This window comes from Lepidothrix coronata, unplaced genomic scaffold (genome assembly GCF_001604755.1).
Source record: "Lepidothrix coronata isolate B3197 unplaced genomic scaffold, Lepidothrix_coronata-1.0 Scaffold10, whole genome shotgun sequence".
Classification (NCBI taxonomy): domain Eukaryota; kingdom Metazoa; phylum Chordata; class Aves; order Passeriformes; family Pipridae; genus Lepidothrix; species Lepidothrix coronata.
Window position 1 is genome coordinate 1,103,983 of NW_016690190.1, and position 13,854 is coordinate 1,117,836.

The window sequence follows — 13,854 nt, forward strand, 5'->3', positions numbered from 1 at the left end:
TATAATCAAGTTCTGTGATGAAGACCTACAATGTGACACCACATTCAAAATGGAAGGTACTGAAAAGTAGGAATGAGGAAAAAATAACCAAGCACTGGAAAAAAATGAGTCAAGATACTACAAACTGGAAGGCAGTTGCATTGCAACAGGCAGGTATCAAAAATAGGCAAGACATCGAAGATAGAACATTCTCAGGAGATAGCAGTGATAAAGAAAAAGGATAATGAGTTACAAATTTGGCATAATGTGCATGATTCTATCTGGTATTTGGTTTGTTTTCTACAGGCACAAACCAAACAATAACAAGACACCCTACCAAAGGGTGTCCAAGATGAGCTTAATGAAGGAACAACTTTCAGATAGGAACAAGCAGTAGAGTTTTGAAAATAGAGAAACCATAAAAAAGGACTGGAAAAAAGAAGACAAGTACCATACATTGTTGAGGGCCAAGCACTGTTTCCGTTCACAGCGGAAATCAAGGGGATGGCATAACTATTAACAAGGGCAGAGGAAGTACCTGGGCATAAAGCCACATTAAGCATTTGAGTCTACTCTACTCTTCTCCATAAAGAGTTCTATGACACATCTGTTATTGTTACCTGAGCAGCTCACATGTAAATTATATGGTCAAGGCATTTCCAGGAAATACTGCAAAAGTAAAAATATTTGGGGCCTCCTTACTCAGACACTCACCACATGTAAATGTTAATGCAACTTAATCACTGTTGGTGTTTGTACTCCAGTACAGAACTAGGACCACCAAAGTGGATCCCCTGTTATTCCACCTCACAGTTATGCTGCATTCAGGGGCTCTCAGACTAGCACTAGCAATGAGGAACAATTAATTTAACACTACTTTATTAAATCCCTTTGCAGAATCCAGCCCAAATTTCATTCCACGTCTACTGTAACTTTGCAGGCCCATCAGCGAGCGTGTGCTGTGTCCTGAGTGCCCAGTCCTAAAAGAAGCTGAGCAATTTCAACTTATGTCAAAGTCAAACTGAACTGAAACACAGCTGCTCACAAAATTCAACTAGCATGAGGGTCTGGGAGAAAAAAAGCAGCACTTGAGGCTATGCCAAGGTACAATCCAACAGAAACAAACAATATATTTTATAAAGCAAAAGCTGCAATTCAGGCTACCTTAATTCTGAGATGTGTAAGTTTAGACCATTATTGTATAGCTCTGAATTTTGTCCTTAATTCTTTCTGCAGTAAAATGCCTGTTTATAATACAGAAAGCTAAAAAGATGTGGAGACAACAAAAAAATCAGGAAAAGCACTCTCTTCTGAGTTATTTCCAGTTTTCATACCTTTATATCCACAAAATGCCATAAACACTGCACGTGTAAAACTCAATTGGTGAAGTAAACTGAATGGTATTTGAAGATTGAGAATAAACTTTTTGAAAGCCCAAGCTAAGGACAAGAGAATGTATTTAATAGCTACCTTAGCAAACCATATATAGGCATTTTATCTTAACATTTTTACTTTTTCCTGTGCTAGTCACCATTTTTCTTGCCAGATTTGCTCACTGCCAATTTCCCACTGTTTATTTTTTAAACATCTTTAGATCTTACAGTGAATTAATAACTAAATTTATTATTGCCATTGAAAAAATGACGGAAGGGTGGGAAAAAATCCAGAGAGCCATTAAGAAATTCTTACAGCTATCAATGTCCCAATTTCATCCTCCTACAACACACATAAGTTTAGATATACTTTGTCCAAGGGATGTATGGAGATATTAAAACACCCTAGTGCCTGTTATGACTAACTACAGAAAGGGGTTAATTTTAGATTGCTTGTGTTTTAGAGTCAGTTAAACAATGAGTAATTAGCTTATTTGAATTATGTTTCCATTTTAAAGTAAATTATTCACATTTCTGTAATTTTTTTTTGTTTTAATCTTCTATTTAACCTCTTCAACAGCACCCACAACTTCCCTCATCTCTTGTCCTTGGTGGACATTAAAAACTTTGACATGTTCCTTTGGGAAATGGATGTTGGGTTTCAGATAATAATCTACTTGTGTGCAACTATCCCAGAAGCAAAGCTGCCTTCATGCTGAAATATAAACCTTGATGTCACATTTTAAACCAATCTTCCTGGAGAATTACTTTAAGATGCTGCCAGAGTTGTAGAACAGGCAGCAGAATGTCTTAAATCGAAAAACCAAAGATACAGCAGAGCATATAAGCCAAAGCCCAAACAATATGTTCTTTTAAGTCATTTACCCTAAATGAGTCAGCTTCACAAGGCTGAAAAAGCTTGTTAAGATGAAGGCTTCATTTCTGAGTTTGTGTCAGCAGATATATTGTTGGCTAGAGGAACCAGGTTTGGGTATAACTCCACAGCAGTTTACTCTGTCCCAGACTCTGTGCTACCACACCTGCATAGCTTTCAGTATCTGATTTAAAACTACACTGGGTATTTCTAAATCATAACATGGTAGTGGCAGCATTAGGTAAGGGAACTGTTGGGGGTTAACCCTAACTGGTATCAGGACACTGCACTGTTCTGAAAGTACAAGGGCAACCAGACTTTCCTGACAGTGGTTTGAGAGTTTCCTTTTTTTTTTCTAGTCCTTCTTCTTAGGATCAAGGAACATCCAGTGCTTCCAATGCCAGGCTTTTGACTCAGACTGGAGGATTTTGTGTTGGTATAATTGAAAGATACTAAGCAATATAGAGCCATAACAATAAGCCTATCTCCAGAGTTTTAACTGCTATAAACCCCATCTTTGTATTTGCCAGCTCCTGCTGTGCCTTACGCAAATTCTTCCGCACAGGCATCTTTATTCTTTGTTTGCCAAGTATCTGACAATTTCCATATGCATAATAAGACTTAAAATATTATATAATACTTTAAAACTCCCGAGGTGTTTTAGTGTCAATGTTCTCAAATCATTACACATCTTTAAAAACAGTCCCCTTTCCCAAGGGTGTGGTGGAGCTGAAAAAACTCCTTCAGTAGTAGATGCTCAGTGAAGTACTACATCCTAAGAGTGCTTTTTCATTTAAGCAGAACTGCTGTTCAGTGCCAGATGTAAGCATCGGTTCATTTTCAGGCATTCATTACATCAAGCCCATTATTTTTCTTCTTTCATCAGATTTTTATAGACCCAGTGAGAGCACGGTAAATGCTATGTCCAAGGAGGATCTCAGGTTGAAATTCTGACTCACAAGAGGGACAAATCAGACAGCTGAAACACAAATTTCCCCAGTGCTGTCGTGCGAACATGCCTCAGTCCTGGTAGACAGAAAACATCTCCATGGACCAGAGGGTCATTAGCTCCCGTCTAACTCCAGGTCCCCAGCACAGGCTCCCTTCAGGTCACGGTGTGTGCTAGGGACCCTCACCCAGCACTGTTGCCCGCACTCCCCAGGGCCAGGGTCCTGCTCCCTGCATCTTCCCAGGGCCGGGGCCCCGCTCCCTGCATCCCCCCGAGCTCCCGTGAGCGGGACGATGGCACAGCCTGCCCAGCCCCGCCGGCCTCAATAAAGCCAGTCAAGAGACAGCCAGGCTGTGTTTGGGCACAGGTAACCAGCACCGGCGGTCGGACCGCGGTCACTCCTGCTGAAGGCACAGCAAAGTTGTTCTGCAGCAGAAGGAGGGAGCAGCAAAACAGGGAACCCTCCCGGGTGTTTCTCCGGGAAGCTGGAGCCAGTTTCTCCACCCACCCGCCCCCCCCGTCCCGCCGCGCCCGGAGCCCTCCAGGTGCGCGGCGCTGCCGGGCAGGTGCCCCCCGCCCGCCCGCCCGCCCGCCTACCTGCGGGGCGCCGCCGCTCCGGGGGCGCGCCGCCGGGCGCCTGCCGCACCGCCTGGCTCTTCCGCAGAGCGTTGCCCATGGCGCGGGTCGGATGGGATGGGATGGAATGGAATGGAATGGGCCGGGCCGGGCCGGGCCGGGATCGGGTCCCCGCGCAGCTCCGCGGCCGCCCCCCCGCCCCGGCAGCGCCCCCTGGCGGCCGCGCCGCCCCGGCCCGGCCCCGTCGCGATGGCGACGGACGCGCCCGAGCCAGCCCGGGGCTGTGGCGCCCCCTGGCGGCGGGACGGGCTCTCCCCGGAGCTCTCCCTCCTGTGGGATTCTGGCGACAGGCGGGCACTCAGGAGGTGCTTCAGGAACGGGTTTTTTCCCCCACAGTTGATGGTTCATGTTAAGAAACACATGTATAGAAAAAACACTCTAACTGAACCGTTAACTGTGTGAGGCAGGAAGCCTGAGGAGGCTTATCGTGCTCTCTTGTCTGGGTTCAGGACATAATTTGTCACCATTGTCTCACAGGGCTGCCGAGGCTGCAGCCCCATCGTAGTGGCTTTCAAGCGAATTGGCAAGAGGAGAGCCTGCCAAGGATTTCTGGCATCGGCCGAGAAGCTGGACAGGGCAAGATGAAAGCTGTGACCCTGTAAACCACCACCAAACTTACACACAAATATCTGCTGCTATTGTCGGTCCACTTTGAGCTTTCTTCGCTATCAGTCCAATTTGAGCTTTTTTTCACTCTTCATATGAAAAGAAGCACGTCACTTGTTACACCAAACACAGCAATTTATCTGATCAGCATTCTTGCTTATGACAAATACTGACATTTGTTTTAAAAGATCTAAAAGGATGCAAACCCAATCATCAGTGGTGTTGTTCGATGGATCTTCTTAGTTGCTGGGCTAATTGACTGCTGGGCTCTCTATTTCAGATTGACTGCTGGGCTCTGGGGCTGAGCGAGCCTGAAGGATGCTGTGGTGCAACACACGACAATGAAATGAATGCTGTACACTGAGGAGCTCTTAGTATCAGTGACCATTGAGTTGCTCTGTCGTCCTGCATAAGTCCTAAGAGTCCCCCAGTGTAAAATGTAAACATCACATCTATTTATCCTATAACCTTCCAGAGTTGTGATTGTCTTTCAGTGCAGGACTCCAATCACATCAGCTCTCAGTACTCTGCTACAAGAGTAATAGTGAACGACAACAAAGGGAAAAAAGAGAACAGAATAGTAACTTTGAATTTTGATGTTTAAGAGGCATTGCCTCCCCGTCCTCAGCTTTTTTGCACAGAACACTTAATCAATTCCTATTTGTATTCCTGTATTACTCTTCTACTCTGCAGTGATATCTCCAGTGTCAGCTGGGGTTTCAAATACCAAAAACCACACAACTATACTTATGACTGTTGAGTGGAAAAAAGTCTCTGAACTTACTGTGGGAATGACCACTATGATTTTAGAAATTATGCCTTCAATATAGATCTCTATAGCAACAAAAATTATTATGATAATGAGGATAATAACTGTTATGGGCATTCAGGAATTATTACAGCTTCAAAAACATAGTTATTAAAATAATTTGCTGAACAAGCTTAGAGAAGGAACTCTATTCCACCAAACCTCATCTCAATATTTTCGTTAAATGAGAACTACCAGCTGGCAATTCAGCCAATTTGAGAAAAAAATCAAATTTAAAAAACCACCTTGGAGTGCTGTTCCTCATTCACGGTGTTTCATTTTGCTTATTCTTTTGCAATTATGTTCTAATCATATTTCCTTTTATTAAGGAAAGAAAAAGGTCTTACATTGCTGCGGTGAAGATCCACTGAAGTAATGGTAAAAATGAAGTTCTACATTTGAGATGTTTTGTAAGTTTGAAAATCAGTGCATCAAAAAATCAGAATTACCCAAGGTCACTTATAACCCCACTTTACCCCACTCCTCTTAATCGGTTGCTTCCTGCAGTGTTACTTTAACACAAGTTGTTACAACCTTCTCACAAACACTTCCCTCAGGCCATTCAAAGTACAGCTGGAGAATTAATGTTCCTTAACTCTTATTTTAGTCAGACTATTACTGATCTTGGACTCGATAACTCCTCTTTGTTGTTTTCCACAGGCTTCATGCTTTCTCCTGAATCACAGGTTGTGATCAACTCCAAGGACCAATTAAACTTTTTTCTTTTGGGTGATTTACTATCGTGTCAGATCATAATGTCTCCAGTTTTACCTACTTCTTTACGTCCTTCTCCACAGAGGCCTATTGTTTGCTCTCACAGTGTTCTCCAAATTAAATCTTTTTTTTCTGGTCACATTCAAAAAGTATCTGCCCTCTTTCTATTTAAATTTTGCCTAGAAATTACACTTTTTATGAGGCTTAAGAAAAGTTGAGTACATTCATTTATCTTTTAAATTATTCTTAGTTGACTGAACTACACATATACATGAGGTCCTGTGCTGGACCCCTGAAATGTAAGCAGAATATGATGATAAGAATAATGGAAAGTGGAAGGAAGAGGATGGAAGAAAAATGCAGTATATTCCAGTTATTAATAATGTGATCTGATGCCTTGTCCACATGTTACACATATTTTTGTCTGTCTTTGTCTTTTTCTTACTATTTAGACTCTTTGGGAGAGAGACTGTATCTTCCTCCCTCTTTAGAAAACACTTGATATTTAAATTTCTGCTGCTGTCTTCCTCATAAATAATCTTCATGCTGTCTTTTTCCAGTCATAAGGACACACACAGGACAGCAGCCTTCAGGATCATACAGCTGAAGTGCACTCTGTATACTGTAGTATCTCGCTGACACAGATACCAATTCAAACCCCTCTTGAGGGTCAGAGGTAAGTCTGTCTACTAAAGTCAGCAGGAGACTGAAGCCCTATTTCAGTTTGGTACTAAATCTTCTTTGGGTGGTGCCAAGCAACAGGACAAGACAAAATGGGCAGAAACTGATGCACAGGAAGTTCCACCTGAACATGAGGAAAACTTTACTGTGTAGGTGACCGCGCACTGGAACAGATTGCCCAGAAAGGTTGTGGAAATATTGTTGAAAATATTCAAGTACACAATCCTGTGCCATGTGCTCCAGGATGACCCTGTGTGAGCAAGGAGGTGTGACCAGATGATCCACTGTGGTCCTTCCAACCCGACCCATTCTGTGATGGTGTGGGTTTGTCTGTTTTTCTGTTAGTTCTACCTACACGAAAATTTAGTGCAGATCTTCAGAACTGCTTTATTAAGAAGCAGGACAGCAAGGACTGTCTCATTAGAAATATCTGTGCTGAAAATCTGTCACGTACATCCTGTTTTCAGTATTGGACTATTATAAGGCATAGACTGCATGAACTGCCAGTGCTGGGATTAAGAGATTGCCCGTGATAAATTCAACTAATGCATAAAAAGTCCATAAGATACTGGAAGGACTAATAAAAATAGTAATTACATTAAGATAGTCACTGATAATGTTCTTCACAAAGATGAAATATAAGGTGTTTTGCTCTGTCTTGAAATCTCGATAAAGACATTTTATAGCAAATGTATTTGGTGCTTGATTGCTACTGAAGAATCTGTGACAGAGCTGTGATTATCTAAACGACGCATCAATGGGACCAGTCCCTCAGTCGTTTCTGAGATAATTGATTCCCAGTTCCCTGTGACTATTATAAGAGTGATCATTAAAATAATACTAGAATTTCTGTTCCCACAAAGATTTCTACATATTCTTTTTATATATAAACTGGGAGGAAGGCTGTCTCAGTAAATGAAGAGCCCACAGTGCCACCTTCTTATAAAGGGCAATATTCTCGGTGCTGAATGCAAAATCACCTAAATATTAGCGTTAATAAAGCTGACACAGTCCTTGCATTTTCAGAATATTAACGTAATTGAAATACCACTGGTCATTTTTCCAAGCTTAGATTCATTTTCTTACCTTAGATCAGTCACCTCAACATTTGGCCTCTTGTGCAAGCTCTGGATCTGAGCTCCTCCTGTAGCCGACAGAGAAAGACAGGCATGTTCAGATGGTAACTCATCCTTCTGGAGACAGGTACTTCTAAAGAGTGAGCCTCTCCCTAGTCCTAACTTTGGACAAATTCAAGTGAGAAGAATTCCAGTTTTCATGTTTAAATTGACAGAAGAAATCTATGTCTCTGCCTACACTGCAAATGCGACGCTGTCAGTCAGTATGTTAGTGACAGTGAAGGGGCACCGCTAAGATCCCACCTGTGTGACAGATTCTAGGGGGAAAATTTTGGTTTTGTGATGCTGATGACACAACGGTAATGTACACAGACCTTTGAATCAGTGCAGTTTGGGATCCTATGTCTACAGGAAGAAAACTACTAACACTCCCAATTGCCACAGCCCCTGGAAACCTCTGATTCTTCTAGGAAAGTCTTGAATTCCTGCATTCATGCTGTCCTGGTTTTGGCTGCGATTGAGTTAATTTTCTCCCTAGTAGCTGGCACAGTGTTGTGTTTTGGATTTAGTATGAGAATAATGTTGATAACACACTGATGTTTTAGTTGTTGCTAAGTGGTGTTTACTCTAAATCAAGGACTTTTCATCTACTCATGCTCTGCCAGCAAGCAGGTGCACAAGAAGCTGGGGAAGCACACAGCCAGGACAGCTGATCTGAACTTGCCAAATGGATAATCCATACCATAGAACGTTATGTTCAGAAAACAAACTGAGGGGAGTTGTCCAGAAGCTGCTGATTGCTGTTTGGGGACAGGCTGGGCATGAGTCAGTGGGTGGTGAGCAACTGTGCCATGCATCACTTGTTTTTCTTGAGTTTTAGTCCTCTCTCTCCTTTTTTCTACTACTACTACTACTACTAGTAGTAGTAGTAGTAGTAATAATACCATGGTATTTTATTTTAATCATTAAACTGCTATTATCTCAATCCATGAGGTTTACTTTCTTGTTGTGATTCTCCTCCCTGCTGAGGTGGGGCGAGTGAGCGAGCGGCTGTGTGGTACTTGCTGGCTGGGGTTAAACCATGACACATGCCAAGCAAAAAGAAGAGATCAACCTATTACCTATTTTGCAAATCAGCCATATGGACACAGTGTGAGAATATGGGCTTTATAAAGATAAATTTTCATGATACAGAGCAAAATCTAGTTCTGTAGCCCTCCAGAGTCCGTACTCCCTAAGTCCACTATGTCAGGGCCAACAGCCTCTGGGTTTTTGTAACTCTAACTTTGCCATCAGAACTGGACTGAGCAATAGCCCACATTTCCTCACTTTCCATCTTCATCTCAGCTGCCTTCTGAGCTCCCTCTGCAGTACCCAAAACAGAGACGTAATGGAAGCCAGAATCTCCACCCCTGGGAGATGTAGGGTTTCACTGCATAACCATTAAGCAGCTTGTCCTCTTGCACAGTAGAATTAAATAAGGCATCTTTCACCATACTTGTGCTACTAAGAAATTTCAATCCCACATGTAGCTGATAACAGGGAGAAAATCCAAAAAATATCCATAGAATGCAGTTGAATGCCAATGATATCAAACAAACCCACGTGAATGACACTTGGGAAATGTGTGATAAATTTAGCTACAAAAAAATAAAGTTTTACCAGAGCTACTTAGCCCTTCCATTTTATACTTTATATTACTTGCCATAAGGTTTGAAAAAGCTAAATGGTTTCATCCTTTGCTATTTAAAATGAGCATTGATTTTTTTTCTCCTGTGTTTTGAAAAGAGCCAAAACCAATGCAAATGGTTTCATCCAGGAGGCTGTAGTGGCACAGTTGCAAAGCAAGTTCTTCTCAGATTGCATCTCAAAACTCTATCAGTGCTCTGCTGAAAACAAAGCAGAGGAGATATTGTTATAGTTTTACCTCCACCTGTTGCTGTATTACTCATAGACACCTTAGAGACTTCTGTCAAAATCTCTGTCCGGACCAACATCTTGCACGTGTACTTTGAAGTTCTCTGTTGCTCTTGTAGAATGTTTATATTTGATGTTTGAGACATGTTTTAACATATAAATTACCTGATTACAAGTCAGTTCTGCTCCAGGTACCTTTCAAAGGGATTGCTGCCAACCACATTTAACTCCACCAGGTTGAGATTAACTAGCACAGCTACACTTCCAGCGATATATTTATATTGACTTGCTTAACTACCTGTTCCTGTGGTGAAAACAATAAGTTGGTTTTCCTTTTCTCTAAAGGAACAAGATTTAGGCATTTATGCACCACCTACGTGCCTTACCTCCCCCCAATAATTTTCAAAATGTTGGTCAATTTTAATCAGATTTACTTAGTGGAATATGTCTCAACATGCTACATTTCTGTGCATCCTGTGAAAGAAAGGCTAGAAGTTAAGTAGTAGTGAGGAAAAGGCTCAAAAATGAGTTCAGTTCTTCTAAGGGATTGCATACAGGAGCTCGGTCTCAAGAAGCCGTCAGGAAGTGGCTTCACTTGTCATTTCTTTCCTCTTACCTCTCTTGCTTTCCCAGTATCTAAGCCATTCACAGTTCAGCTCAAGGTAGGAAAGTGATACTGCTACTGATTCAGCAGATGGGGAATGGAGGCACAATATAATTAAAATTCAGACTTTCACAGGTATTTAAACACCTCTCTGTTGAAATCTGATGGCTTGGATTTACAGTCCTTTGCCCAAAGTCATACAAGAAGCATGTGGTAGACCTGGGAATTGAATCCAAGCTTGCACCTCACTCTTTGGACCACACTTTCTAAATGGGATGTAGTAATTTCAGAATTGCACCTGCCCAGCCCCCTCTTTGGCTGGGTCCCAGTCTGCTGTGAACAAACACATCCTTTGGCCCTCATGGTGTGGGTGTTAAAGCTGACTACTCTTACAGGTCTGCCTCTCAGGTGCACTGTCACAGTGCAGGCCCTGTTCATGACTCCTCTTCACAGCTCTGGGGTGGCACAATACAAAGGTCACCTGAGCAACCGCTTCCTTCCGAGGGTAGCAGGAATTTTAGTGCTAAAGGGGGAATGCTATCTAAAAGGAAGGCACACTCATGTAGCTGAAGAATTTTTCAACACCACAGAAAGATACTGATCCTTGGAAAAATAAAAATATCTTGAAATTGATTTAATTCCATCTGGTCTCATCCTACTGTGACTTGGTTAATTACCTGTAGATAATTTCTTCTGGATTTCTGCATTCAGTCTTTTTCACATAGCATGGCTTGGCTCTGTAGCAGCTTTCAAGTATTTTTTAATTAGGATTGTCTAATATAAATAAGAACTCCATAATCTAAAAAAAAAAAAAGCAGGGATGATAACAAGCATTAGAAAGATCACTATCAAGAATGAATATAAGATCCTGAAGCACCATGGAGTTCATAGTTTTAGGACAGACCTATTTCCAATCTGTTACACTAAGAATTTCACAGTTTTGAGAACTCTGGAGAATGTTAGAAGAATAACACACACACACACACACACACACATCCACTGCTATTTCTACAAAAATTGTAATTTCTCATTTCAAACACATACTTTTCCAAATCACAGAGGCCAGAGCACAAGGAAGGCACATTCTGAAGCAAGCTGATATATCTGTTCTTGTTTAAAGAAGCATAATTGCTGACCTTTGACAGCTTTCTTAGCTAACATCTACTAAATAGAACAGAAGATATCTGAAGATTTTCATTTCCTTACTGAAAATTTCAGACACAAAATGACAGCCTCAGGAAATAGGTCACGACCTCATGAAATATGGAGTTTGAGAATTTACTTAGCATAGGAATAAAACAATAATCCAATTAAAGAATGAGTGATAATTGTGTGACAGAAACTGTTACTTATGGAGGAACACAAAATAAAATGTATGTGAAGGGAAATCCTGGCTTGGACTTCCTGGCCCCAGCTGGCTGAGAAGTTTAACCACTGAGTGCTGTTCTGTCTCCAATAACAGTGAACGCTTGTTCCTACTGTGCTGTCCTAAAGAAAAGCACTGAGTAAAACAAGTGGTTAAGTAGTTTTTCCATCAAAACAACATTGATAAATGTCAGCAAAAACAGCATGGGAGAAACAATATTTTTGTTTCAAGTTTGAAAGATCTGAGGGCCGTGTTATCAAGGAGATTCAAAATATCGACTAGTGGCTCGAAAAAAGGGCATTGTCTGCTCTGTGCCCTGAAGAACCTGCACACTGGTCAGTGTTCATCTTTCTTCTCACTTGTGAAATTCTGAGCTGACATGACAGAATTCATCCAAAGATCTTAAGACTCCACAGTAAGATGAATAGTATCGTCATGGTATTGCATTTAGTGAGCAAAAGCTATAAAATAGATAAAGGGGAAAATACATTCCCCAAGGCCCCAAACTTAGTGTTCTTGCATTACTTGACATCTTCTGGCCATTTAAAAAAAAAATAACTTATTACTGCTTATGGTACCCAGGAGGCAGAATCAAGCTGCATAATAGCATTTGCAGTAAAAACCTGTGGCCATGAAAAATTCTTCTTACTTGATGCTTCAGTTTAAACTCAAAACTCAAAAATCTGAATACATGGATGATGAGTGTATGTATCTAAATCTTTGTGATATACCAAAACATATGAAACCAATGTTGTTACGTGAAACCATGTGGAAATGTGTAAACTTTATTGAGTTTTTCTTTGTTTAAATCCCAGTACCAGAAGAAAGCAAGGAAAGGAGTGTACTGTATTTATCAGAGGAGGATGCTAGCAGAGGTTATTGTGAAACACAAGTTTCACACTAGTTTAGTTAAAATACTTAAGAATCTCATGTAATGAAGAACGACTACAGGTTATGAAGAACTGCACAAAATAAAAATATTCTTGTTACCTCTGTTGTGGAGATTGCGCGTACATGTGTTGATGGCAGATGTGTGGAATGTCTTTGGCTGCCTTCACCTAGAAGGAAAATCCTTCTTTCCAGTTCTGGTAAATTGGCAGGACTGGTGGATTATGAAGTGTTTCATATAAATGTTTCATAAGAGAGGTTTATAAATCTCAGTGGAGAAGTCAGTCCAACTATCATCTTCACTCAGCAGCCCGTATTTCTTCAGAACAAAGCTTAAAAGCAGAAGGAAAATGTGCTCTTTAGGCCCTATATCACCAGAGGAAAATGATCTTTTCAGGTCTACAATGAGATTTTACTTCTGTAGAGGGAAGGAGTAACACAGACCCACAGATCCCTCCCCCAAGGTTCTGTCCCACCAAATGCTCCTGGATCCCAGGAGCCATCTTTCTCCTTCATCGACCTACTCCTCTTCATCAGCCTCTGATGAAGACTGTGCAAAATGTAGGAAGTCACTGGGGGATGTAACCTGTTCTCCTCTCAACTGATGAAGCTTGACACAGGTTGGAATAGAGCTGAGAAACCTCTATAAAAACCTTGTCTGCCTGGTAACAGCAGGCACTGAGGTGATGAGGGGTGAGGACAGGGACAAGGTGAGCAGGACATTGCCTGAAAGGGCACTTTTTCCCCTGGTCCCCACCTCCCAGGGCATTGAGGATGACTGGGGGACTGGAGCATCTCTCTTACAAGGAAAGGCTGGGGAAGTTGGGCCTGTTCAACCTTGAGAACAGACAATTGCGAAGGGGCCCTCATCAGTGTCTATCACTATCTGAAGGGAGGATGTCAAGAGAATGGAGCCAGGCTCCTCTCAGTGGTGCCAAGCAACAGGACAAGAGGCAATGGGTAGAAACTGATGCACAGGAAGTTCCACCTGAATAGGAGGAAGAACTTCGTTACTGTGAAGGTGACCGTGCACTGGAACAGGTTGCCCAGAGAGGCCGTGGAGTCTCCCTTGCTAGAGGTATTCCAGAACCATCTGGCTGCAATCCTGTGCACTGTGCTCTAGGATGACCCTGCCTTGTGCTGGGAGGCTGGACCAGAAGACCCACTGTGGTCCCTTCCAACCTGACCCATTCTTTGATTCTGTGATACCGCGGCCCCGGGGAAGAGCTGCGCCTGGTCAGAGACCGTGCTACACAAGCACCGCCACCAGCAGCAGCCCTGCGGGACTGAGCCCTTCTGGTGGGGACAGCCCTTGTTGTCAGCCCGGACCCCGGGGGCAGCCCCAGCCGCCGGCCGTACCCGGGCCCAGCCGCGGGGGAGGCG

At 42.3% G+C, this 13,854-nt stretch overlaps 1 protein-coding gene across 4 annotated transcripts in view; it reads right to left on the minus strand.

Moving 5' to 3' along the window:
- Positions 1-13,854, minus strand: part of TXNRD1 (thioredoxin reductase 1) — a 48,842-nt gene that overhangs the window by 34,653 nt on the left and 335 nt on the right. The window contains exons 1-4 of one of the 4 annotated variants that reach the window (XM_017804801.1): positions 13,831-13,845; positions 12,574-12,803; positions 10,895-11,016; positions 7,707-7,764 (exon numbers count right to left, since the gene is read on the minus strand). The gene's annotated coding sequence lies outside the window, so the exon portion shown is untranslated. Of the gene's footprint in view, positions 1-3,772; positions 3,794-7,706; positions 7,765-9,778; positions 9,916-10,894; positions 11,017-12,573; positions 12,804-13,830; positions 13,846-13,854 lie in introns of those variants that run through there. The other 3 variants (XM_017804800.1, XM_017804802.1, XM_017804803.1) reach the window with 3 other exon arrangements.